General features: G+C 41.4%; 1 protein-coding gene across 1 annotated transcript in view; it reads right to left on the bottom strand.

Moving 5' to 3' along the window:
- LOC131072124 (small ribosomal subunit protein uS8my) overlaps positions 1 to 27,500 on the bottom strand; it is a 121,340-nt gene that overhangs the window by 86,332 nt on the left and 7,508 nt on the right. The window lies entirely within an intron of this gene.

Below are 27,500 nucleotides of genomic sequence, written 5' to 3' on the forward strand. Positions count from 1 at the left end.
CAAGCATCACAAAGAAGTCCATAGCAACAATCCTAGAACCTGATACACTCGGGTGTGACAGAACAAGAAACATGCTCAGCCATCGCATGTAAGCCTCGATGACTACCAACCATATAACTATCTACTCCATCCCGGCAAAACTGATCAAACATCTCAAACCATGAAGTAACATATGGAAGTCTACGTGAAGCGATGTACCAAACACATCAATACCCAGGTCCCACATAAATATATATAATAGTATATGTGATGTAGAAGATGTTGGACACAATGGATCACTGAGAGGGGGGTGAATCAGTAATTTAACACTTTTTCTTTAATTAGGGATATACCCGTACAATATGAAACTAACAAAGTGTTGACCAGTAAGCCAAACTATGCAAACTAAGTGTGTGAAAGGATTTGCTATAACATCAAAATAACTCATACACAAGAATGCATCACATAACAACAGATATACTAGGAAAACCCAATGTGGGAAAAACCTCGGTGAGAATAGTTATTGGAGATCTTCTACTCCAATCCAGCCTCACAATGTAAATGAACTAATTACAATTTTAGGGCACCAACCCAAGGAGCACCGACTAAAAGGAGCACCAACCCCTAAACGATTTATAGGCTACAACCTAAAGGAGCTACAACCCCTGCACTAAGAACCTACTTAGTGAAGACAATATGAAAATTCAAATACATAAATAAATTCCCTGTTGCAAATGAAGTTTTGCAACCCTTCAATACTCTGCTCTACCGGTTTCAATCTTACCGGTCTATGAAACCTTCACACACACTGCAACCCTGTCTTTATGGTGGTCATTACTCCGTTGAAACATCTCTCCCTCTGACTGCTGGATTCACTTCACACCTGCCCACACTTTGCCAGGTTTTGTCTATGCCGGTTTGTTCTCTGTCGGTTCACACACACCTTACCGATTTCTACTTCAACACACAATCACTTAAGCTTTTTCTTGTTTTTCACTCAAACAATCTTTTCTACCTCTCTTTCATTCACCAGCATTATCACGTATCATTTAGCAGCAACGACCTCATCGATTTAGATTTGTATATTTAAAAACAAGTCTTCCCGCCAAAAACCAATTCAAACTTCAGGAGGTTAGGGTTTCTTTCCTTCAACCAAATTTGTATCCAATCTAATTTGATCTGCCTTGGATCACTCACCTACTTTTGAGGAGATGCATTTGTACATGTTTTTATTCATCCAATGCATGTTTGCTAAAAATAGCAAACTTCGCCCTACTTTACGGCCTTGATCTTTGTCGACCTCATTTCACCCAGCTGTTTCTAACTGAAGGTCAATCTGCAATCGGCTTTCGTGCTTTGATCACAATGCCAGCAACTGCCTGATCATTCTCTGTCGTCCATTCTCCCTCAAGCCGCATCAATCTATCATCAACCCGTGATTAGGGGTTTTATCATTTAATGACCACCTGCTACACAAACAACCATGTCGATGAACATTTCATCGACCTCTGCATGTTTTCCACCTCAGCTCCACGGAGGACACATCAGCATATATTCAACTTCACCAACATAGGGTCGGTTCAAACATGAACAACCGGGAAACCCTTCTATCGGTAGAACCTTACCGGTATGACCAACACACTAATCAATCACCCTTACCAGCAACACATCATCTTGAGTCAAGATGAATTGTCAAGATTCTTGACAATTCATCTTGCCTTTCGATATGACTTCATGTCATTCTTCCTGTTCAACTCACTGGGTGTTGTTGTGATTCATCAACATTCCGCCTCTTCATTACAAACACACAGCCAGCCTTCATACCGGTTTATGCCTTATCGGTTATAACTCACGCATGCCAACTCACTCATGCATCTCACCTCATACCAGTGGTATTAGCTGTCAACTCATAACATACTTTTCTTCTTTATGTCGGTTTAATCTTCTTCATACCGGTTGACACACTATCGGTAACCTACAATACCGGTTGACATCAATGACAACTCAATGCCAACAATCTCCCCCTTTGGCATTAATGCCAACACTTTCGGTTCCAGTTTCTCTCCCCCTTTGATAGCAATGGCAAAGGGAACCTTAGTCTAACACTAATCATACTACCAGAGTCAAACCATAATATCTCCCTTGTCTTCAACCGGTAGGACACATTCTCCCCCTATGTCCATGCTTCATGATTCAAGAGTCATAAGATAGTAACAATTGTTGACTCCCCCTGAACCATACATCTCCCTACACATTTAAGTGTTGCCAGATGGTGGGACAGTTCCCATCTTTTGTCTCAAGTACTCAAATGGGCCCAAAGGAAGTGGCTTGGTAAATATGTCAGCAATCTGCTCACCAGTTGGAACATATTCTACTATGACCTCCTTGTCTGCTACCTTCTCCCTCAAGAAGTGATACTTGATTGCAATGTGTTTTGTTCTTTAGTGCATTACTGGATTCTTGGAGATGTTGATTGCACTTGAGTTATCACACCGCATTGGAATAGGTTTCGGTCTCTCCACCTGTATGTCCTTCAGCGTCTGCTTAATCTGCAATACCTATGAACAACATGTAGCAGCTGCTATATACTCTGCCTCGGTAGTAGATAATGACACTGAATCTTGCTTCTTGTTGTGCCATGATACTCACCGGTCTCCTAAGTAGAAAGCACCTCCACTTGTACTCTTTCGGTCATCAATACATCCTGCCCAATCTGTATCAGTATAAGCCTGCAAAGAGAAGTCTCCTTTCTTTGGATACCACAGGCCATAACTAATTGTTCCTTGCAGATACCTGAAGATTCTCCTGACTGCATTTAAGTGAGACTGTTTAGGAGCAGTTTGGAATCTTGCAACCATGCAGACGGCTTCTACAATATCTGGTCTAGATGTTGTTAGATATAACAGACTACCAATCATAGACCTATACAATGTTTGCTCTACTTTCGGTAACTCATCTAGTTTGCTCAACTTACAACTGGTAACCATGGGAGTACTTACCGGTTTGTTGTCCTCCAGTTGAAATTTCTTCAACACGTCTTTAACATACTTGGTTTGTGAGATGAAAATTCCTTTCTCCTGCTGTGAGATCTGCAAACCAAGAAAAGAGGACAACTCACCCAGCATGGACATTCAAATTTTTTCTTCATCTGATCTACCAATTCTTTGCACATGATGTCCTTGTCTCCACCAAAGATAATATCATCCACATATACAACTATAATCATATGATCTCCATTTACCTTGATATACAAGTTGTTGTCTGCATTCCCTTTCCGGAATCCTTGCTCTTTTAAGTATTTGTCTAACCGGGAATACCATGCTTTGGGGACCTGCTTCAAACCACACAAGGCTTTCTTCAACCGGCATACAAAACTCTCATCATGTAATAGATATCCTTCCGTTTGTTCCATATACACTTCTTCAAGATTACCATTCAAGAATACAAATTTGACATCCATCTGGTACACATTGTATCCTTTATAGGCAGAGAAAGCTAAAAACATTCTTATTGCCTCTAACCTAGCAACCAGTGCAAAGGTTTCTTCGAAGTCAATACCTTCCACTTGAGCATACCCTTTGCAAACTAACCTTGCTTTGTGTCGGATTATCTTACCTTCTTCATTCATCTTGTTCCGGTAGACCCACTTGGTACCTATGACATTCTTGTCTGCCGGTCTAGGAACAAGTTCCCAAGTTTGATTTTTCTCAATTTGTTTCAGCTCTTCATCCATGGCATCTATCCACTTCTCACTTTTGCTAGCTTCATCAAAAGTTTTGGGCTCAAGGTCTGTCATGAGGCAGAAATTTACCTGCTCATCATTCCGAGCTAGTCTCCTTCTGGCCTGCACACCTTCATTTTTATCTCCTATGATCTGTTCTTCCTAATGGTTCTTCTGCACATGCCGATTGGGGTTCTTGTTCGGTGCTTCTTCTACTGGTCCATTATCAGATTGTTCTTCATACTCAACATCTGAATCATCAATGTAGGGTGTCGGTGCAGATTTTGTCTTATGTAGGTCTTCATCTATTCTCACATTTATACTATCAACCATTTTCCTTAATCTCTTGTTGTAGCATTTGTAGGCTTTACTATTGGTTGAGTAACCCAAGAAAATTCTTTCATCACTCCGAGAATCAAAACTCCCTAATCCATCAGCATCTTTCTTGATGAAGCACTTACTTCCAAACACTCTAAAATGCTTGACTGATGATTTCTGGTCATACCATAACTCATAAGGAGTCATTCTACTGTTCACTCTTAACTGTACCCAGTTTAATGTGTAGATAGCAGTATGAACTACTTCCTTCTAGTATGTATCCAGTATGTTGGCTTCATTCAACATAGTTCTAGCCATCTCCTTCATTGTCCTATTCTTTCTCTCTACCACACCATTGTGGTGTTCTTGCTGCTGAATACTATCTTTGGATTCCATGTTTCTCACAGTAGTCAATAAACTCATTTGAAGAATATTCTCCACCTTGGTTTGATCTTAAGCACTTTAACCGGTATCCATCGTCATTTTCAACCATCCTTCTGAAAATCTTGAATCTTTCAAATGCCTGTGATTTTTCATGCAAAAATGTTACCGAAGTCATCCTTGAGTATTCATCAATGAATAGCATGAAGTATCTCTCACCGGTCAGAGCCCTTGTCCTTGTTGGTCCACACAAATCTGTATGTACTAACTCCAGAGGTCTTGAGGTATTGTACTCTTTTGTTTTGCAACTCACTTTGATTTGCTTGCCTCTGATGCATTCATCACAAAAAGTACTTGCTGGTTTAGTTATTTGTGGAATGTTTCTTACATACCGGTTTTTGCTTATCTTCACCAGATTATCAAAGTTCACAAGACCTAATCTTCGGTGCCATGACCAGCTTTCATCAACCTATCCCATCATGCATTGCGACTCGTAGCATTCCTTCAAATTGTAGACATTACCATCTGTCCTCTTTCCTTTTCCAAAAAACCTCACCAATACTCTGCTTGCTTATCTAACAACTGGTAGAGTCAAATGTGTACTTGTACCCTTTTGTCACACATCGGACTTACACTTAGCAGATTATGCTTTAGTCCTTCCACATAGTACACATCATGAGCCTTGAGCTTTCCATCAATATTCAATGTACCATGGCCCTTAATCTTGATAGAGGAGTTGTCACCAAACCAGACAGAACCACCATTCCAATCATCAAGCTTGATAAACTTTTTCTTGTCTCCGGTCATGTGATTTGAGCAACCACTGTCTACTACCCATAGATTCCTCCTTTCAGCATGTAGAGCAGTCTGCACAATCAAGCTTGACTCTATCTTGTTCTTCTCCTTCTCTATCCAAGCCTGTTTCTCTTCTTTCTTCTCCTCTTCTGTCATCTTGTGTTCCGGTTTTGTCTCTATCTTCTGATCTAGTACTGTTTTATTTTGCATATCAGTTCTCAGCTTACAATGCCTTGCTAAGTGACCAAAATTTTGACACTTATAACATTTCACATCAGCATTGAAGGATGTATTCAAAACATTCTTGTAGGACATCTGCACATTTCTCCTACACTCATAACTCTTATGACCAAACTCATTGCAATTATAACATGTGACATTTGTACTTTGTAATGCAGCAAATGAGTTTCTACTCTCAAATCTGGGGTTAACATTCATTTTCCTACAATCTGCCATGCTATGACCGAACTTATTACACCAGTGACAATAACCATGAAAGTTTGGGACATACCGAATAGGTTGCCTTGGTCCTGCAAATGACTGCCTCGCCGGGGGTCTTCCTTTCATGCTGCTAACTCTGGTGAATCCTTCATGATCAACTCTTGCATTTCTCCTTGGATCTGCATGTCGGTGCATTGAGTATGGCCTCCGATTCATTGATTGTGAATACCGGTTTGTGTGGCGGTTTCTAACAACATCTGCATATGTCTTCTTACCAGTATCCTTGCTTACCGTGAATCTCTTCTTCTCTTCACCTTTATTTGAAGAAGTGAACTGTATCTCCTTACCGGATGTATCTTTCTTGTTTGAACTTTGACCCTCTTCAAATCCTAAGCCACCGATATCTATAGATTGCTTTTGTTTGCTCAACGTCTTCATATTCGCTTCTCACTTTCATTTCTTCCTTAATTTTCTCTAATTCCTTCCGGAGCTTAACAATTTCTTCTTCCATGTTCTGATGCTCCTTCTCCTTTTTACTCAAGCCAGTACTAGTAACTTTACAGATCCTCTTGGCCTCTTCCAGTTGGGGTTTTAGATCTGCAATTGTTTTCTTGGATTCTTCAAGAGATTTTTCCAACATCTCTTGTTCTTCAACTGTAGCCTTTTTCACCTTCTTCAGATCTCTTCTTGTTTCCTTCAGTTCTTCCAAGGCGCTGATGAGCTTCAAGACCTACTTCTCCTTCTTGCTCTTCTTCTTCTCCTTCTTCAAGTATCGGAACCTCTTGGGCCATAAAAAGGTTTGCTCTAACTTCATCCTCACTGCAACAGTCATCTGAGGCACTCTCCTCGTCTGTGGTATCATTTTCATGTGTGTAAAGACTGCTCTGCTTCCGGTTGCCTCTTCTAGCATGCCGATAGACATTCTTCTTCCTGTCCTTACCGTATGATCTGCTACCACTTGATTGATCATCTTCATTCTTATCACCATAGGGATATTTGGCAACAAAATGTCCAATCTTTCCACAATTGAAACATTTCAAGGGCAGCTTGCCTTTGTATTTGCCCGAACCCGTCTTGAGTCTTCTAACAAAGTTTGCCATGATATCATCAGAATCTTCACCAGTTCCATCTTGAGCAGAATCTTTTTTTCCTTTCCTTGATGTTTTGAATGCAGCTTCTTTCTTCACAGCCTCAGTATCGGCAATCCTCATCTCATAAGCAGTTAGGGAACCATATAGCTCATCCATTGTAAAAGTTTTCAGATCTTTTGCTTCTTCTATTGTTGAAACTTTTGTATCATACTTAGATGTGAGAGATCTAAGTACTTTCTTCACTACCACCTCATCTTTTATTTCTTCTCCAAGCCCTCTAATGGTGTTTGTTGTTTCATCAATCCTTTGGAGATAGTCAACAATCTTCTCTTCATCTCTCATCTTCAAACCCTCAAGTTGTGCTCTCAATGTCTGTAACTTGGCTTCCTTGACTCTAGCATCGCCTTCAAATATTTTTTGCAACTTATCCCAAGTTTCTTTGGCAGATGAGCAGCGCATGACCTTAACAAACTCATTACCAGATAACCAACTAAGAATGGCATTTTTAGCTTTAGCATTGTTCTCATATTCCTTCTTAGCATCTAGATCAGTAGGGGGATTATTAGGGACTATATACCCATTCACAACTGACATCCATACATCACAACCTAGACAGGACAAATAGATTTCCATTCTTCTACTCCAAAAGGCATAGTTGACACCATCAAACATGGGAGCTTTTGAGGAGGCAAATTCATTTCTTGCAATTGTGAACACTTGACAGGATCTACCCAAGGTAGAGAATGCTTTGACAAAGCAGGGCACCTACGCTCTGATACCAATTGTTGGACACAATGGATCACTGAGAGGGGGATGAATCAGTGATTTAAAACTTTTTCTTTAATCAAGGATATACCGGTACAATATGAAACAAACAGAGTGCTAATCAGTAAGCCAAACTATGCAAACTAAGTGTGTGAAAGGATTTGCTATAACATCAAAATAACTCATACACAAGAATGCATCACATAACAACAGATATACGAGGAAAACCCAATGTGGGAAAAACCTCGGTGAGAATAGCTGCTGGAGATCTTCTACTCCAATCCAACCTCACAATGTAAATGAATTGATTACAATTTTAGGGCACCAACCCAAGGAGCACCGACTCAAAGGAGCACCAACCCCTAAACAATTTATAGGCTACAACCTAAAGGAGCTACAACCCCTGCACTAAGCATCTACATAGTGAAGACAATATGAAAATTCAAATACATAAATAAGTTCCCTGTTGCAAATGAAGTTTTGCAACCCTTCAATACTCTTCTCTACCAATTTCAATCTTACCGGTCTGTGAAACCTTCACACACACTGCAACCCTGTCTTTATGTTGGTCCTTACTCCGTTGAAACTTCTCTCCCTCTGACTGTTGGATTCACTTCACAATTGCCCACACTTTGCCAGGTTTTGTCTCTGACGGTTTGTTCTCTGCCGGTTCACACACACCTTACCGGTTTCTACTTCAACACACAATCACTTAAGCTTTTTCTTGTTTTTCACTCAAACAATCTTTTCTACCTCTCTTTCATTCACCAACATCATCACGTATCATTTAGCAGCAACGACCTCATCGATTTAGACTTGTATATTTAAAATCAAGTCTTCCTGCCAAAAACCAATTCAAACTTCAGGAGGTTAGGGTTTCTTTCCTTCGACCAAATATGTATCCAATATAATTTGATCTGCCTTGGATCGCTCACCTGCTTTTGAGGAGATGCATTTGTACATGTTTTTATTCATCCAATGCATGTTTGCTAAAAATAGCAAACTTCGCCCTACTTTACGGCCTTGATCTTTGTCGACCTCATTTCACCTAGCTGTTTCTAACTGAAGGTCAATCTGCAAAAGGCTTTCGTGCCTCGATCACAATGCCAGCAACTACCTGATCATTCTCTGTCATCCATTCTTCCTCGAGCCGCATCAATCTGTCATCAACCCGTGATTAGGGGTTTTATCATTTAATGACCACCTGCTACACAGACAACCATGTTGATGAACATTTCATCGACCTCTGCATGTTTTCCACCTCAGCTCCATGGAGGACACATCAACATATATTCAGCTTCACCAACATAGGGTCAGTTCAAACATGAACAACCAGGAAACCCTTCTACCTGTAGAACCTTACCGGTATGACCAACACATTGATCAATCACCCCTACCGGCAACACATCATCTTGACAATTCATCTTGCCTTCCGGTATGACTTCATGTCACTCTTCCTGTTCAGCTCACCGGGTGTTGTTGTGATTCATCAACATTCCGCCTCTTCATCACAAACAAACAACCAGCCTTCATACCGGTTTATGCCTTACCGGTTATAACTCACTCCTGCATCTCACCTCATACCGGTGGTATTAGCTGTCAACTCATAACATACTTCTCTTCTTTATGCCGGTTCAATCTTCTTCATACCAGTTGTACTTCTCTTCTTCATACCGGTGACACACTCTACCGGTAACCTGCAATACCGGTTGACATCAATGACAACTCAATGCCAACAGAGGAAGAGTATCATCTCATCACCATCACTAGCACATAACCATTTGTGTATGTAGGACATCAAAACTATGCAGGTGTGATATTCTGCATGCTCAAATCCCAACGCCAATGGCCATCCTATCTCGCTGTAATAACTCTGACCAGCAACATGAATGATTGTGAACTGGTCATCCAACCAATGCCTATCCAAGAATACCCAAGAGGAATACCCCTCAGTAATCTCGTGTTGAAACACTGATGTAATCAATGCCAAACCTGGGAAGGGTATATGAAAACTACCTGTCCATAAGGTGTTGAGGATCATGGAGTCACTGATCATCAAGAACATCGTTGCCATGTTAAGAGAATCGGATGATAAACTGACCAATGGAGTATGTATGTCATACCTACTCAACAAAGTCCTCTCTAGGGTAACAGCTCCACTAAGAGAAACATCAATAGGACAACTACCAGCATCATGAAGTTGATCCACTACATATTCTACATCTGGCAACACGTGACCCTCAATACCCATTGAGTCAAAAGGAGTGATCCCAATCCTCAAATAGGAGACACTGCCAAAATCATCATGTATCACGACGATAGGGCTATCCTCAAAATCACTTGATGCAACAGATGGCCCTCTGCTACTCTCCACTAAAGCACTCATCCCATTTATGTCATTTGCTCCAGTCGATGTAATGGATGTAGCCACATCCTCCATGTGCTCACTACTACTACCAATGGGTGTATGCTCATCATTAGTATATGTCATAGGAATTGGAACTGTACCTGTGAATGGTGAATACTGTGCCCTCCTCAACTCCACGATAAGTTCCTCAATCTGTAACTGGGACAATTGAAGGGTTGTCTGAGTGTTCTTCAAGGAGTCCTTGGTGACCTCAAGCTCATATGTGAGCTCATCAACCTCCTCTTCCTTTCCCTCTAAAACATCATGATAAATTCCATCAAGCATGAGAAGATGATCTCTATCTGATAAAAGTTGTAGATAATTTCTCTTCATTACCCCAACTGCTTCTCTTATTGCCAGAAACTCTGCAAGGGAAAGTCCACCATCACGGTGCTCATATGTACCTGGTGTCCACAAACAATATGCCACCAACTGCTGAACAACATCACAGTGTTCTAAGGCTGAAGCAATCATGCCTTCGTTCACCTTCAGTTGCCCTACCAAATTATGAGGATTATGAAACTCATCACCCCCATACAATTTTCCTGGTTTGTCATCTGTACTATGGTATGAGGCTAAGTTACCATCACTATCCGTTTGGTAAACACCCTTTAGTGTGCTACCAACTTCGCACATATCCTCATCAAGGGTACTATTGTTATGAACCTCGTGGGGTGACTCGAATGACATGCTAGAGGTTGCTGATTTGCCAAGTTCAACATACACCTCCCCTATCAAGATAGAATAACATTCATCCATCAAGCTCTCCTCAGAACCACCACCATTAGGCACATTTTCTGTTTTGTTCCCATCTTCTAAGGTCTGATTTGAAAAATCAGACTCATTATGACATGTATCTTCAATATCAAAAGCACCAGTAACATCCAAACAATGAGCGTTTGCATTAGATAACCCCTCACAACCATCATCCTCATGTACCAAAGCATCTAAATCATGATTATGCTCAGTAGTAAGACTGCTGTCATAAAAGTCAGGGCTGCTATGGCTTGTTTTCCCCTTGCATCCCTCTTGTTTAACACTCATATATTGTGTGCCAACTGTAGGAATCCCTCCTACTATTTCCTCCTCATGTGCCATGACCTTTGAATCATCATTGTGTTCATATGAAGGACTGCTGTTATTAAAATCAGAATGGTTGCCATCCCTTTGTGACATGTTTTCAACATTCATAGGTACCACTTCATCCCTTGTAGCATGTTCATCAAATTTCTCATAGAGATTTTTACAAACCTCATTTATGGATGAATCAATCGGTTCTTCTCCTTTTCTTTGTAGCTGATATGAATTCATAGCATCTTCAGCTTCATCTGGAATACCCATAAATTGGGTGAAAGTAAGCATTTCCTGTATCTTTTTTGGAAGGGAGCAATACTTATGATAGTTGCTCGTGACTATATCATTGAATGCTTTAACAGGGGGCCTCCTCCTTATACTTTTAGATGTAGTTGTACCTCTAGAGTGTCTTGAACTCTTTTAAGGTGTTTGATCAAATTCCCTCCCTGCTTGTTTAATTTTACATAACCTTGTCATGATGAATCATTTTACTGTCCACTGAAAACCAAATCCAATCACACCAAGTGTATGCAATTACCACCCAACAGGCTGGCAAGATTATAGTCTGATACCACTGAAAGATCCCCTTCCAAATCTGATCCTAAAATTTACGTTTGGTATCATAGGTATTTTGTCAAACAGTTGGTGTGCAATGTCTGTTCTGAGTTTTACTGAGTTCTTATCGACTGATTGCGATTAGGTTTGTTACCAAACAACATATGCAGCATACAGATTTGAAAAACAAGGATGCACAAACAAAGAACATCTAATTCCAAAGGAAGACCACTACTTAATGGCTCATATCAGACATAATTACATTTAAGAACAGAGCTGATGTAGAAGTTTCAGATTGATATATATCAATTAATAATTACATCTTTGATTACAAATATGGTCTGAATCATATATCCACATACCCGGTGATTATGCCGACTAGTATGAACTGACAATGGCATTGAATTATCTCTGGGACTTCTGCTTCAGATCTGAGAATAATATGGCAGTGATCTGAAATAGTTTCCTATGTCTGCTATCTCCTTGACCCCTCAATACAGTGACATGGTCCACCAGCTGTCCACGGTAGAGTGCAAATGTACAAACACAAGATGATTTCCAGTCAAAGGTACCAAATAGTGATGGCCTAACCCTCAACAATCTTGAATCTGAAGTCTGGAATAATTTGACTGAATTCTGGAAACCAAAGTCTGTAATCTAGACGTTCAACCTCAGAATTTTATAAAATCATGGTGTGCCCAGTCGAATTCCTTAAATAACACCGAAACCTTGAGATATTCTCAATGCAAAGGAATTAGGTTTGCTGTCCATTCCTATCACTAGCCGTGGGATTATCGTCCGCTTTTGCCATCCAGGCTCAGCTACGCTGATTGCAATACTCGGATAAAAAAATAATGATCAGAAAAAAAAAACGTGCTTTCTGTCCCAGCTCTGAATTTTATATGGCCACCAAAAGAAATCAAGATCCATGTTTAACTCCAGCAATGGCGCCCAGACTGCTGTTTTAAAACACTCCAACATGCCATCGATTCATCTCCAGGCTTCCTCAATAATCATGCCATATAAAAAAACATTACAAAGCGATAAAATTATTGGCAAAAATTTAATAAAACTTGGATTATGACTGCTGTATATCTCCTCAGCATAGCACAGGAAAAAAGAAAATATTTTAGGAATTTAATCCCAAAGTATCTCCCAGCAACTTCATATCGGCCCCACCACACATTTTATTCAAACAGAATTTTAGAAATAAAGAGTTATTGACTTTTATGCCAAACAAGGGGAGAGTTTGTTGGCGGCAATATTGTACACGGAAATAAAACTAGTTAATTAAGTTGTAATTGTGTTGGTTAGTTGGCAACCAAGGGGTGGCAGTTGCAGTGCGACAGTTGGCACTCGCACCCCCTCGGGATCTTTATATACTTCCGAATGTAACTTGTGACGGGGGAACAATTATGAATGGAATAACATCTCTTATATTTGACCTGATATCTATGGCAATATTATTCTGCATCACATGCTTTATCTGTGTACTTTAAGTTATTCACCTGAGAGGGCAAACATTTGGCGCCGCTGCCTAGACGTACTCGGGAACGGAAGACGCAGATGGCGCACGGACACGATGGGCCTACCCGTTGGTGAGATAAACCCAGAGGCCGACGACGCGCGAACAGAACTTTACACAGGAGAAGACACTGCAACGAGAGAATTTTCAATTCTGCTCCAGGTAGCCATCCAAACCTACGTCCGACGAGAGGCGACGGAGGCGGAAATCCCACCAAGTGTCGTGTGGACAGCGTTGGAGGTGAGCCCGGCAATAAACCGGTTGATGAACCATCTTCCCTGGTTGCTTGAAAAGGCATCGCTGGCACAACAAGCTCGCCTGGAGGAGATTGCCCAGGAAGAGCGACGCCAACAGATCCTTCAGCAATACGAAGATAGCAGCCGACGGGAAGCAGAATGGGATGGCGCCAGACCAAGAAGGAATTGAACCTTGAATCTTCTATATTCAAATAAAAGAGTCATTGACACGAGTTGTATCTGACGAAATGAATTAATAAAGACGTGTTTTGGTTTATGTATTGTGAATTATGGAAATGTACGACACTTAATGCCCAACCTATTGAATAAAGATAGAAATAAAAAAGCAGAAACGGACGAGTGGGAGGCCGCGTAGAGGGCCTTGATTCTGGAGCAGCAAGTAGAATGTAGACAGAGGCTGAGGCAACTTGCTGAAGGACAACCTGCCGAAGGGTGGCCCAAGGGGAACCAAGGAGGTGTCACGAAGGGTGCAGAAGCCGACAGAAATTTCTACGCGTCGCCAGAACACTGTAGGGTGCGGAGCCACAGAGTTTCTGGAGGAAACAAGGTTACGGCGAAATCTAGTCGAGGAGACTCGGGATCAGTTTAGAAACTTATCCCTTACACCACAGAGTGAGGATCACCAAAGGGAGCCAGGAGTGGGCGTGGGTGAGAACGAAGGGGAAGACAACCGTAAGGCTGTAGGTGCTACACACAGCAGGCAAAACACCGTACCCCCAGTCACCCACGCGGGACACACCACCGGCGCTAGAGGGAGCGGCACAGGGGCTCAGACACAGCCACAGCCACCTCAAGGGAGACGACCCCCATCAATGGCAAGTAAACAGAAACTACCGAAGTTCAACGACGACGGGAAGGAAGATCCCGTCCACCATTGTCGAACGTACGAAACCATATGGTCAGCAAATGGTGTTACCGATCAAGACGAATGGGTAACACAATTCCCAGCAACCTTGAGGGGAGTGGCCATAGACTGGTACTCAGATATGGATAAGGCCAAAGTCGGCACATGGCCCGACCTGAAGAAGGAGTTTGGGATAGAGTTCCACCTCCTGAGAGATGACAACGAAATAGTCGCCGAAATCTATGGAACAAAGCAAAACAAGAACGAGACTGTCTGAGCCTATAGTCGACGGCTGAAGGAACTGTTGGGAAAAATGGAGAGTCAACCAGCGGATGGGTTGAAAAAGAGATGGTTTGTGGAGGGACTGAAACACTCCCTCCGAAAGAAGATGAAAATTATCCCACCGACATCGTACGAAGACGCATACAATAAAGCGATGGATCTCAAGAGCGAGACCAAGACATCGAAGAAAAAAAAGAAGGATAGCTCGTCTGAGGAGGATGACTCTTCACAGGAAAGTAGCAACGACGGCGAGGCTGGCAAGCGGGTGCAAGCGCTCCAGAAAGACATGGAGCGAATGAGGAGGGAGTTCAAAACAATGAGAAGCACTGGTCGGACTGAAGGGGACATATGGTGCACTGAGTGCAAAGAGGAGGGGCATACAAAGGGTATTTGCCCGAAGAAAGCATTCTGTGAGATTTGCCAAGCGATGGGACACTCCACCAAGGAGTGCCCATACAACATGAAAACCCGAAGTACGCAAATGAACCAGGTGTTGTTCACGGAGCAGGCCACGACATCCGCACCAGCGGGTACGGGCCAACAAACTAACACAACGGCATCATCTAGAGGTTACTGGGACAACAGACGCGACAGTGGAAGGAATAGCAACAATAACAATAACGGAAGTCGTATCCAGTATGACGCCAAGGGCCAGCCAATTATCCAATGTAGGGCCTGTAATCAATGGGGGCACTTCACCTGTGATTGCATGAAGGAAGCCACCCCTCAGCACCTCTGTCGATGGTGTGGGCCAGGCGACCATGAGGACGCAAATTGCCCAAAGGAAGGGGTTAATCTCCTCAACATTGAGAAGGCTGAGAAGACTGGTGAGAAAGAAGTATTGGCAATCACCCGCACCCAGACGAAAAAGGCCACTTATCTCGACCCCCGTACGGAGAAGGAGAGATTACGAGAGGCAAAGGCCAATATTGAACGTGAGATGACGACCGAACGACAGGACAACGAGGTGGCGAGTACATCATCCCGTATGGAAGCGAAAAATAACATCATTGGGCAAGTACTGCAGATGGAAGTACCTATAAGGGTAAAGGACCATCTAGAAACAATGCCACAATTAAGAACCGCAATTTTTAGTTCCATACAAACCACTGCGCAGGCACCTTTGCGTGCCACACGGGTGGAATTTCCAGTCAGCCCCTCGGTTGACCCAATGTTGTTGCCCTTAAATAGTGGTCAGCATCTTCTTGTAGTAAAGATGGGAATTCTCGGGGCTATTCTCAAGGACACCATCGTGGACGGAGGTTCGGGGGTGAATGTACTACCAGAGGATACATGGAAGAAGCTGGGGAAGCCAACACTATGGCCACCCACGTTCGACTTGGTAGGTGCAGACCAACACGGCATCAAGCCACTCGGCACCCTGATGGCCCAGCTGGTCACCATTGGCACGCAACCCTTCATACTAGATTTTGTGGTAATCCCACTCAAGAAGAAGGGGTACGACACCATCTTAGGCAGAGGGTGGTTGGTTACAGCAAAGGTGAACCACGACTGGAAAAAGAACACCCTTTCTATGGAGAAAGGAGGGCGGAAGTACACCATTGATCTGAGTACCCAAGTTGTCGACGAGGAACTAGCATCATCTTCGGAATCGGAGGGTGAAGGAAAAGGTGACCTGAGGGACGAAGGACAGGGCTGCAGGGAGCCCAACAACGAAGGGATTCTCAAACTAGGAGAGTGCTCCGGGGATGAGACAGGGTCATTGAACGGGCTCTTCCATTGGCAGATGGAGGATTACGAAATGTTCCAGAGCTACAGGCTTGAAGTAGAGGAACCAGAGCAAGCAACAGAAGAGGTGTACCTACCGGAATACAGAGAATATTGGAAGGGAGACACCCCAAACCTCGATGACGTAGATAATCCCAAGATCATTGGCAACGATTAGAACCCTATGTGGAAGGCCGCAACCTTCAAAATCTTTATTATTCTTCTTCTTCTTATGTACGGGAAGGAGACCGTGGTTGCCATAGAATTTGTGGTTCCAGGTCTTCGGATGGCCATTGAAAATAGACTTGCCACCAACGGGTCCAAATTGAAACCCTACCACAAGAAGCGCGCAGGGGACCCGAGAGGCCGAAAGGACACCCGAGAGTCCGGAGGGGAACTCGATAGGATGGAAGGGGACTCGAGAGGCCAGGCAGGCGACTTGAGAGGCACGGGACCAACGCAGGAGATTCTTGGGCGAGGAAAACCGAGAAGGATGAAGGGCGATCCCAGAGACAGGGGACCCGAGCCGAAGACTCTCTAGACAACTAAATTAGGAAATTTTAAAAAAAAATGTACGGCCATACAGGTCTGTACGGCAGTTGACCATAGGCTGGGAGAAAAAAATTTATAAAAAAAAAAGCCACGATGGAGCCACCATACGGTAGCACCACCATGCGGTGGCAACACTGGCGGTGGAACCACCGTACAATAGCACCACCGTGCGGTGGCAACACCGGCGGTGGACCACCGTGCGCCGCAATGCATAAGCACAGCCGAAGACATAAACACGTGCACATGCAACAACCCCCACCCAAACGCACAGACACGCACAAACGCACTCCGCCCAACAACACAGCGCCCACACAAGCTCAGGGCAGGCACACGCAAGGCATATGCAGCCATACACAGCCATCCAGGAGGTAGTTAAGCGTTTGGCGTGCAGAAGGAGGCCCGTACGGTGTGTATGGTAGACGGTTGGTCGTGTATTCCGTAGGGAGTGATCCGTACGGTGGAGGGGTGTTGACAACACAGGCAGGTGGCCGTACGATTGGAGGTGTCAATGATGTTGACCATACGAGGAGGTTGTATGGTCGGGGTGCCATCGGGGACATTACAGTGGATTAAAAAAAAAACGACGACCAGATTGAAAAAATCATTCGATGACATCTGGAGCCAGGACGCTGAAAATATTAGAGTGGAGAAGAAGGATTTTGACATCTTAAAATATCACAGAAATGATGCGCGCCATGGACTTTCGTGTGGTTCTGAGGGTTGTAAATTGGTGTTGGCGGCGAGGGCGCTGCCCCTCAACCCCGCTGAGGCGCTGCCCCTCGACCCCGCTGGGTGCACTGCCCCCAGACCCCCAGTTTATTTTTGACCTACAATATACTTTTTGAGTTGGGCGAAGGGCACCAGAGAAGGCACGATAAGTGTTGGGTTGTCCCGACCTATGAGAAAGAAGCCTATAGCTAAGCATTGGCGGGGAAGCCATAAGCCGTAGAGGGAGACGGATTTGGAGGTTGCGAACAAACAGAGTTTGAGGGAAGGCATTGCAAGAACGCGAAGTCATACGACACCAGAGAGTTATTCAGTCCAGTTATCAGCCTTTGGGGAGTGTGATAGAGGATTTGAGGTGTCTCGTAGCCTTTGTGACAGAGGGTTGTGGCCACCTCCAGGCATGAATGGTACACTTTGAGGAACTCGGAGTATGTCTCGACTGGACGTGAGGTTGCCTTGGTGGATGCACAGAGGACTCGGGAGGAGCTGACCACCAGGTTGGAGGCAGGAGTAGCGTGAGACTTAGCTCAATGTACCCAGAAGTTGGATGCCGAGAGGGCAACGCGGGTGGCTATCGAGGACAAATTGGCTAGGGAAACAGTATCATTTGAGTAGCAGTTGGTGGAGGCTGAGACTGAAACGCATGTTTTGCAGACAAGTTTGGTTTAGGCACAAGAGGACTGTGATGTCGAAGGAAGCAATAATGGTGAAATCCGCACTTGAGCATAGGATGGTAGCAGAAAAGAGTTTTCAGGCGAGAACACAGCAGGTGTATAAGTTCTGGGCTCGACTGGCGTCAGCAGTTCTATTAATGTCATCTCTATTTTGTATTAAGTCATCCAGAGACGACTTCTTTTCTTTTGGGGGGGATGATGTTGGCGGCAATATTGTACACGAAAATAAAACTAGTTAATTAAGTTGTAATTGTGTTGGTTAGTTGGCAACCGAGGGGTGGCAGTTGCGGTGCGACGGTTGGCAATCGCACCCCCTCGGTATCTTTATATACTTCCGAATGTAACTTGTGACGGGGGAACAATTATGAATGGAATAACATCTCTTATATTTGACCTGATATCTATGGCAATATTATTCTGCATCACGTGCTTTATCTATGTACTTTAAGTTATTCACCCGAGAGGGCAAACAGAGTTGGGTTAGGATGACCAAACTTATTTAAATAAAATAATAAATAATTTATGCCAATTTATTTAATAATTTTATTTAATAATCCATCCCTTATTTATTATACTCAATTGGACCTCAAACTGTATTTTGTTGATGACCACCTAAAAGTGGATATAGCCTGAATCCTCGATGCCAACTGGGTGTACATCCCTAAAATCTAGGGATCGTAAAGTGTAGACGAAAATCCCGATGAACCTGAAACTGAGCCCTGATGACTCATCACCGCTATGAGCACCTCTTGGTAACTGCTGCTGATCTGGATGTTCTTCCTAAAAATTAGGAGAGCCTCCTAAAAATTAGGAACCTGACAAAAGTCTCCCAATCATCCCAGAAAGTCTTCGGACACCTCCCAGAACAATCCTAATCATCCCCTAAAATCTAAGGAATACCTCCTAAATTTTAGAAATATGCCTGAAACTGCTCAAAATGGCATATAAAGCTCAAGACTACCTCTGTCAATCCATTGAAAGGAATCCCTCTGCGTCCTGATGGCCTACAGGATCCAAATAATAGACCATCCCACTACTCTTCTCCTGTCGCCTAGAAAGGGGACATTACATGGTCTCCATTTTCAATTCCACAAAAGATCTTCCAAATTGAGTACCAGCTTGTCTGCCTAACCTTCTTGCCTAGTGAATATTGCCATGAAACCTCTCTCGGAAGAATTGAAGCAGCCACATGAGATTATTTTGACAGCATGTAGGATGATACTCAATCCCAGCATGTAACAAACTGCAGCTCATTATCTAAATTCTCTATTAAATTTCCTCTATTTTTTTAACAAATTATATTGACTTATTTAATCCAATGAATTTAATGATATCATTAAACAATAATAGAGTGTGCAAACCTCATGAATAAAATTAGAAATGTTTCATTTTCAAATACACTTATCACCTGAGTACATTCTCATATAAATCAATTTGACATTTTATCTACCTATAGATGAGAGTTTAAAATAAACAGGAATACAAATTCAAAATATAATTTAACAGCTTTTTCAAGAATAACATGATAAATACAATGTGTCTCTGTACGATCAGCCTTGAGCATTCTTCAACTAAATGAGGGAGACAGTGATTAGGGTGCTTTTCCTCCAATCACAGACTGGTGGTCCCCTGCACACTTTCCAACCGGAAGTGGCCCTAACCTTCATGAGGGTAGCAGACAAAGAAGTCTGCCATAGAACTCTAGATGCTCTTTAGCTAAGTATGACAACCCCAAATGTCATGCAACCTATTAGACACCATGAACTTGACAATGCAAGTAGCAAATTGCATTTCTTTGGCCAACTTTTAACCAGCTTCAACTAAACCACATTCATCATGAGAAGCAAGGTCACTTGGGTTTCACACATAGGTATTATCAAGCAATCTCACACATAAACACGCACGCACGTGCGCACATGCACGCGCATGCGCACACACACACACATAGAAGCATCAACGGCATCACTTCTATTCACCATTCTATGAAAGAAGAAAATATCCTTAATCTTTATCTATCCGCAGTTTTGTTACACTAAAACAATATAGATTTGAACTAGGTTAAATTACTAAACACAAACTCCTGTTCACATTTAGACAATTTACCCATTGGAATCATTTAACGCATACTGGTTTGTATAAGACAAGTTTTCTGATCTGAACACAATCGTACTAATATGTATTCTCATTAACCTGTAGTTTCTTTAAAATACAGAAGGAATGCGTTGCCTTATTATACTCTAGATTGCTTACTGCCCTTTTGTGGTCTAAGGGAATATAAAAGTCAAACTCAATGGTCTTAAACAGGTTTGCAAAAACATATATCTTTCCAAAGACTATAGTTGGCAATATCTTTGGCTTCTATTTTTCTTTTTACAAAGTAAATACTTCGGTTGCTTATAATAAAATGAATTGCTAACAATTTTGTTTGTGGTTACAGGTGTTAACAGCAAAGTGATATGGTTGTTAATAACTTGCTTCTTGTTCAGTATGATATCTCTGTTCAATAATTTACATACTAAGCAATTGGATACAGTTGTTAAGAATATAATTGAGGAATAGTTTAGGAACACCCTTTTGACTGATTGAAGTTATACAGTCAGCCTATTAATGGTTCTAAGCAACCATTAAAAAATACATCTTGGCATTCAGATAAAGTTTGTTGGTGAAATGCAAAATTGCTCCTAATTTTACCAAAAGACAAACGAAGCAAATAATATTTCTTGAGGACTAATTGGAATTGCCCCAAACACATTTTATACTAAACATTGACTAACTTGCATTTGGTCTTATTTACATCAACCTAAATAGGCATTTTTCTAACAGCAGTTGCTACTTTTTTGGGGTGAATTATTTCAACCCAAAATCCTGGTTTAGACATGATGATATCATAATAATTTTATGGCAGCCTATATATAATGCACAGCAACATATAACCTGAGTTTACATGATTTATTTCATTGCAGTCAAACTGTCCTGCTGGCAACATAATAGAATACAGTTGCAACATGCAGGCATTAAACCTTTCTACAAGCAAGGTTATGTATATTGACCTTATCATACATATGGATAACAGCATTTCTACAGGCAGAGTTTATATGAAAATCTAATATACATGAATATGTGTACATACACTATATAAACATATACACACTATATATACATATACACATGTATATATAAGAATTTATATGCAGCAAGCAAATTGGCAATATCTTAATTGACTTCCATAACGAAACCTTGAAGGAGCTTATGTTTATCTGCCCTCTTTTACATACCAATTTTCTTTATCATGCATAGGGCTCTACAAAACTATTTCTATTAATTTCTTTATAGAGAAAAATAACTTCATGTTTTTCTTTCCTTTCTGTTGATGTATTTTTTATGCACTATGCAACACAGGATAAAATACCAAGTATTCTATCCTCTCTTGAACAAAATCTTCTTAAGTGTTAAATTGCGTGATCAAATAGGATGACTCCACGGTTCCGAATGGCAGGTCTTGACATGCTCTTGGATAGACTCAGTGTGTATGATGTGATTTGTTGGAATCACAAGGGGACTTACATTGAATCTTGAATGCTTGAATGTCGTTGGAACGTGGAAATTAACTTGATTTGTGTTGGTAAACAGATTTGTCTCTCACAATTTATTTAACTTTTATACTCTTTAGCCCAAGAAATGAAAGACAAATTTCACCATACAGTTGGAAAATCATCATATTGATTAACCTCTGAATTAAGGTACAGCTCCCTTTAATAGAGATTCAATCAGCTCCAAATTACATACAACCAATATTATACTTTTCACCAGAAAGTACAAAAAGGTAATTGTATTCACCATTCAATACCAAATGAACACAAGCATTGATTCATATATAATTCTTTATGTAAAGCCGACAAACTTCACATGTACGCTAAAACAAAATGAAAACCTTAAAAGATGAATCTCACTGATATTTTCTGCACATATAGAAAGCTATGACAGATTCTTTCTTGAAATAGATTCTCATAGAAATCAAATTTCAAACACCAAACACACAGATTTGAAGCCAAAGACAATCTGTCATTTGATTTTCATTCATAAATGATCATCAACTTCCAACACATACATAAAGTATTCAGCCAAAATTAAAGAGAGTTTTTCAAAAACTTAGCGGACCCGCATAAAGTCATTACAAAGCTTATAAATAGGCCCCCAGACCAATAGTTCAATCAAAGGTAAAACTAACTCGAAATGAGTAAATCAAAAACTGTCCTAACTGCATAACTGAAAATAAAAAGAAAGCTAGACACGCTGGCATACAACTGCCAGCAATGCTAGTCATGTGGTCGATTCTGTTTCAATTGGATTGCCCGAATTGCTATCCTGGGCAGACACCATAACCACTTTCGCTGCACTCCACTCCCGATGAACCCTTGAGAATTCCTGGATTACCGCTACATGTGGCAGGCTGATATGAATTACCCTTTGCTTCTAGAGTTCCTTCTTTCTTTTCACCAGCTGCACTTTATCTCTGTGAGAGTCCAAGTGATCTAGACATACTGTAAGCATCAACTCCACTTTAGCAATCTTCGTAAAATCTTCCACGGCTAAGGACTTTTCTACCTTAATCTGTTTAAAGCGATTGCTGAATAGATTGACCATTTCTATTGTATCTTCCAGAGTCTGGCTATCCTCTTTAAGCAACTAAACATCTACACAACGCAGATCCTTTTGCAAGTTGTTCTCAGGGTTGTTAGTTCACCTCGCAGACTGACAAACTCACTATGACCTTGCTCAATGATTTGGTTCTGCCACTCTATACTTTCTTTGCATATGAACATTATATCTTCATCTAATCCTGGCACTTGTCTTTCGGCAAGAAAATTCATCAAGCCATAGCGCTGAATATCGCACATTTGCCTTGAAATCACCGCCCATTTAGTCTTTTCGTTCTGCCATGTGATTAAGTCAGCATCCAATTCCTTGGTAACATCATTGGCATCTTTGAAAATTTGAACTAAATCCAATATATAATTAGTTCCTTGTTGCACGATCAATGTAAGCCACTCAGAGAAAATCTCTGCGATCGTCTTGTTCCTTTGAACTTCATCCAAGAACTTCTGATTATCAGGGGATTTTAGATTAAAGGGAACAGAGCTTTGGGGCAATGGCAGCGGACTATTCTGCAGAGCATGGATGTATTGAGCCATTTGCATCAAACTCTGTTTCAACTCTACTTTCTACTTTTCATCCTTCCAACTGTGGGAGATAATCCTTTTGGTTGAAGTTTCTAAATGTTTCACATCAACCGCTCTAGTTTCTACCCCCAAATCAACTCGTTCAATAGTATAATCAGCCTCTGAGGCAGTGGCAGCATCCTTATCGGATGTAGGCTTAGCAATATCTGCAGTCCAATGTTTTGTGCCCTCATCAAAACCGATCATGGTTTCCACTTTTAGCTGCTTAGGCTTTGTGGCTCTTCCTAGACATTTACTCACGGCATCTTCCATTGACACAGAAATAGGCACAACATTCCTCTTCTTGGTAATTGAATCACTCAACCATTTAGGAGCCACAGTTAGATCTTTGGATTGCATGGACGAAGGCCCTCCTGAAGTCAGCAGCATAGCATTATCTGTATTAGATAGAACATCAAGCACCTGTGAATCCTGGACATTAGCATCAGCATCGATTACAACCTTGTTAGCATTAGAAACAGGGGTTGTCATATTGCCTTGTACTTCCTCGGCGTCCAAATCAAGAATGAGATGAGCGGCAGGTGCTGAAAATTCTTCTTGTATCTTGATCTAGTAACTCAGCCACCAATGGAATGTGCAGCTTCAAAGTCAAGTTTTTCCTCTTTAATCTTAGCCTGCTTCTCTCCTGCAACAAAAATAGAAATATTAGTTAAAACAGTGGTTTTGCTTACAATCTCCTTTTTTCCACCCTTATTTCTTGAACTGGTTGCCTTTCCCAGATGAAATCTGCAGTTCCTTAGCCAATTCTCCGTTCTACGAATTATACTGAAGGTGCGGGCCTGTGCATTATCCTCCATCCTTCTACTCCAATCAACCTCTGGAAGAGGTTCATTGTGTACCCGCTTCATGAATTCTGGATCTAGTACATCTTTGTTATCAATAGTCACACCAGAGGTATCCATTTGCAACTTCATGTCGAGAATCTGCTTCAAAGTTAACCTGGACCAATTTCTTTTTCTTACTTCAAATTCATCTGAGCAGTCTTCCCAGTAATCTTCCAACTGTGGCTCATGTTGATCAGGCATTGTCGTTTTCACATAATGACCAATAAAACCTTTGCTGTCAAAATAATCTCTCTTCACGAAAGTTTTCAAATGAAACCTTTGAAATTCCAATTCAAGATTCAGTGCATCAGAAACAGACTTGCAACTATAATGGCCTAAATCAATAGGAAAAATTCCACTTGTGCCAAAATCTTCACCAGAATCCTTTACAACATAGGCTAACTGCCTGGAAACTTCAATCAAAACACAGCAATCTGAAAAATACCTAGGTAACCTAAAGGGTTCACCTTTAAAGCCTCCAACCCTTATATAAGTGAAGTGATTAAATTGAATAAAGAAGCTACCATAGTTGCCGATTAGTTCAACAACTTCAACCGACATTCTCCTGTGCAAATTACCTTGTAACTCAAAAGCTAACCTCACAGCAAATATATCATTCCACCGAAGGTAATTGTCAACATGTCCTTTTTGGGTCAAATGGGGGTGGTATTCATAGATTTTTATACCCTGAACCCATTTTGTATGGAACAGTCCAGGCCACTCCCTCACACAGGCTAACATGTAGAACAGATATAAAGACATATAAATATTTGAAACCCCGACGTGATTGCTCAAACCCTCATGCAACCTTTCTGCAATTACTGTGCCCCAATCAATGAACTGGTTTTTGTCGAGAGCGACTTGGATGAAGAAATACATCCAGTCCTCCCAATAAAAGGAGTGTGAATTTCCCCTAATTCTGCTCAACATTATTACCAAATCCCTGATTTCAGGAATCAAATGCTCTCGAGTTAATGGCCTTGGCAGCCTTGAGCCGCCCTTTGGATACTTCAGAAGCCAATTTCGTGCAATAATGGTTTTGTAATACTACTTCTTCTCGGAATAAATCCCATAAGACTTTGCAATAGTCCAATCCTCATAGGGTTCCCGATGTGGGATACCCATGGCCGCCATTACTGTCTCTCTATCAATAGACAACAGAATTTCACCATTATTTCTCCTAATGCACTTGTTAACCTTGTCATAGTGATTCATGCACTCTAAAACCAACTCAGGGCAAGGGGCGGCTGTGGGAAATGTCGCCGCTTCCAATAAACCACTTTGTGCAATATCTTTCAGCATAGAATCAGCAGCTGGGTTCCTCACTCTTTTTTAAAAAGCATCTAAATCTAATTGAACTAGAGTCGTATCAGCTAGCTCTGGTAAGGAGCTCACAAGGGAAGAAGAGTTTGCTAATTTAGGCAAAGTCAGCCTCATGCTTAACCCATAATCTTTTCCCAATCAACTCAGATAAAGCAAAAAACAGGTAAAACAGAAACATGCAGCTAAACAATATACCCAGATCTTTTAAAAACTGTAGCAATTAGGAAAGTCGTTGAACATACCTTCCTCTGTCATCTACAAAACCCCTGTCGCAATCTATTTTTCTTTCGCTCCAAAAACTTTCCTTAACACTTATGTTTCACAAATGACAATCTCGACAAGACAACTGCTCAATTTAAAACAGCCAAGAAAATCTTACTCATGATTTCCATAAGTTATCATCATTACTCTTCACTCGTGCGACATTACTCTGAAATGATCGCAAACGATCATGCATTTAATAACAAGTCACTTCATATCTGAAAACACGGATTCCCATGCCATACTTGCTATAAATGACAACTTTTAAATCATTAAGAAAGAATATCCCCTTTTCCTGCCGCCGTTAGTCGTTCCTTAAAATCCGTGCCACCTTATGAAAAGTTATATGATTTCTAAGAAATCAAACATTGAACTTTGAACCTTGAAGAACAACAGCAACGCAAAAACATATACATAACAAATATTGAACTTTGAACCTTGAACCCGAAAGGTTCAACCAATGCTAAACACCGACAAACACTAAAAAAGACTTATAAAACCGGGCGGGGAAATAAACTTTAACATGACGCCCGTTGAACTTTGAACCTTGAACCCAAAAAGGTTCAAATTCAAGGTTCAAGTTCAGCACAATGAAACTTAAATAAAGAAGACTGCGAAGACTGAATTGCACAGCAAACTCGAGAAACACAACCCGACCAAAGGACCAGTTAGGGACATGACTCAATAAGGCGATATAAAAATGGAAATTTATATGTACCGCCAACAGTTTGAAAAAGGGGAAAAAGGATAAAGGATTTAGAAAGCTGATCTAATCCTAGGAATGCAAGAGCGATGGACAATCTTTGGTGAAACTCAACTAGACTTTGCTTTGCAACAACTCCACAAAGTTTAGTGCAACCTCTTAAGGTAAGCATGTGATGTTCAAATCACTACCATGAACATAGACACCATCAAGACGATGCATATCACTGAAGAAGTAGCAATTGATGTTAAGCTTGGATAAATGCGTTCAGTTGACTATGCAAGATACTTCACAATTAATGAAATACTAGTAATATGAACATAGGAGCTTCACCATCAATCATGCACAAAGATCTTTCATCCATCTAATTATCATCATCTAACATGAGGATCCAACAAGAAACCATGCAATTATGTAGAAGAAACAACACATTCCACCATATCTTCAATGAAAAGGATGTTTATTTACAGGCTTACTTGCTACTCTTGATCTACTAACTATAACCTTTACAAATGAGAAAACTAAGCCTTATATAAATAGCTCTTCACAATGAGTAGCTCAGATTAATTCATAATCAATGGCCAAGATTACAAGATAGAAACCCTAATTAGAGTTTGTTACACCCATTACAAAGCATTTAATGCTTGACCAATGATAAAATTACATTTTATCGAACACATGTCCTTCCTTGAATTATTGACCAATAGACGATGAGGGTAGGTACATTGGACTTTGTGCCCTCATATGGTAGTCATCCACTTCGTTGGATGAGCTAGGTGCATTGAATTTGGTTTCATTGACCTGGAATGATGGGATTGGATAAGTGATGACTGGGCGTTATTGTGCCTTGCACACACTCCCCGTCGTCGACAGGGTCCCCCCTCCTTTCTTGTTTTTCCTTCTCATCCTCGCTCGGGTACTGAGTGGGAAGTTCTAGTAATTCGCAGAGAGATGATGCAGCAGCTAAGAGTTTAAATGTTGAGAAGATGACTAGCCTAATTTCTAGGTACTGGAGTATTTTCATCTTGAAAATG

Source organism: Cryptomeria japonica, chromosome 6, assembly GCF_030272615.1.
Source record: "Cryptomeria japonica chromosome 6, Sugi_1.0, whole genome shotgun sequence".
Lineage (NCBI taxonomy): Eukaryota > Viridiplantae > Streptophyta > Pinopsida > Cupressales > Cupressaceae > Cryptomeria > Cryptomeria japonica.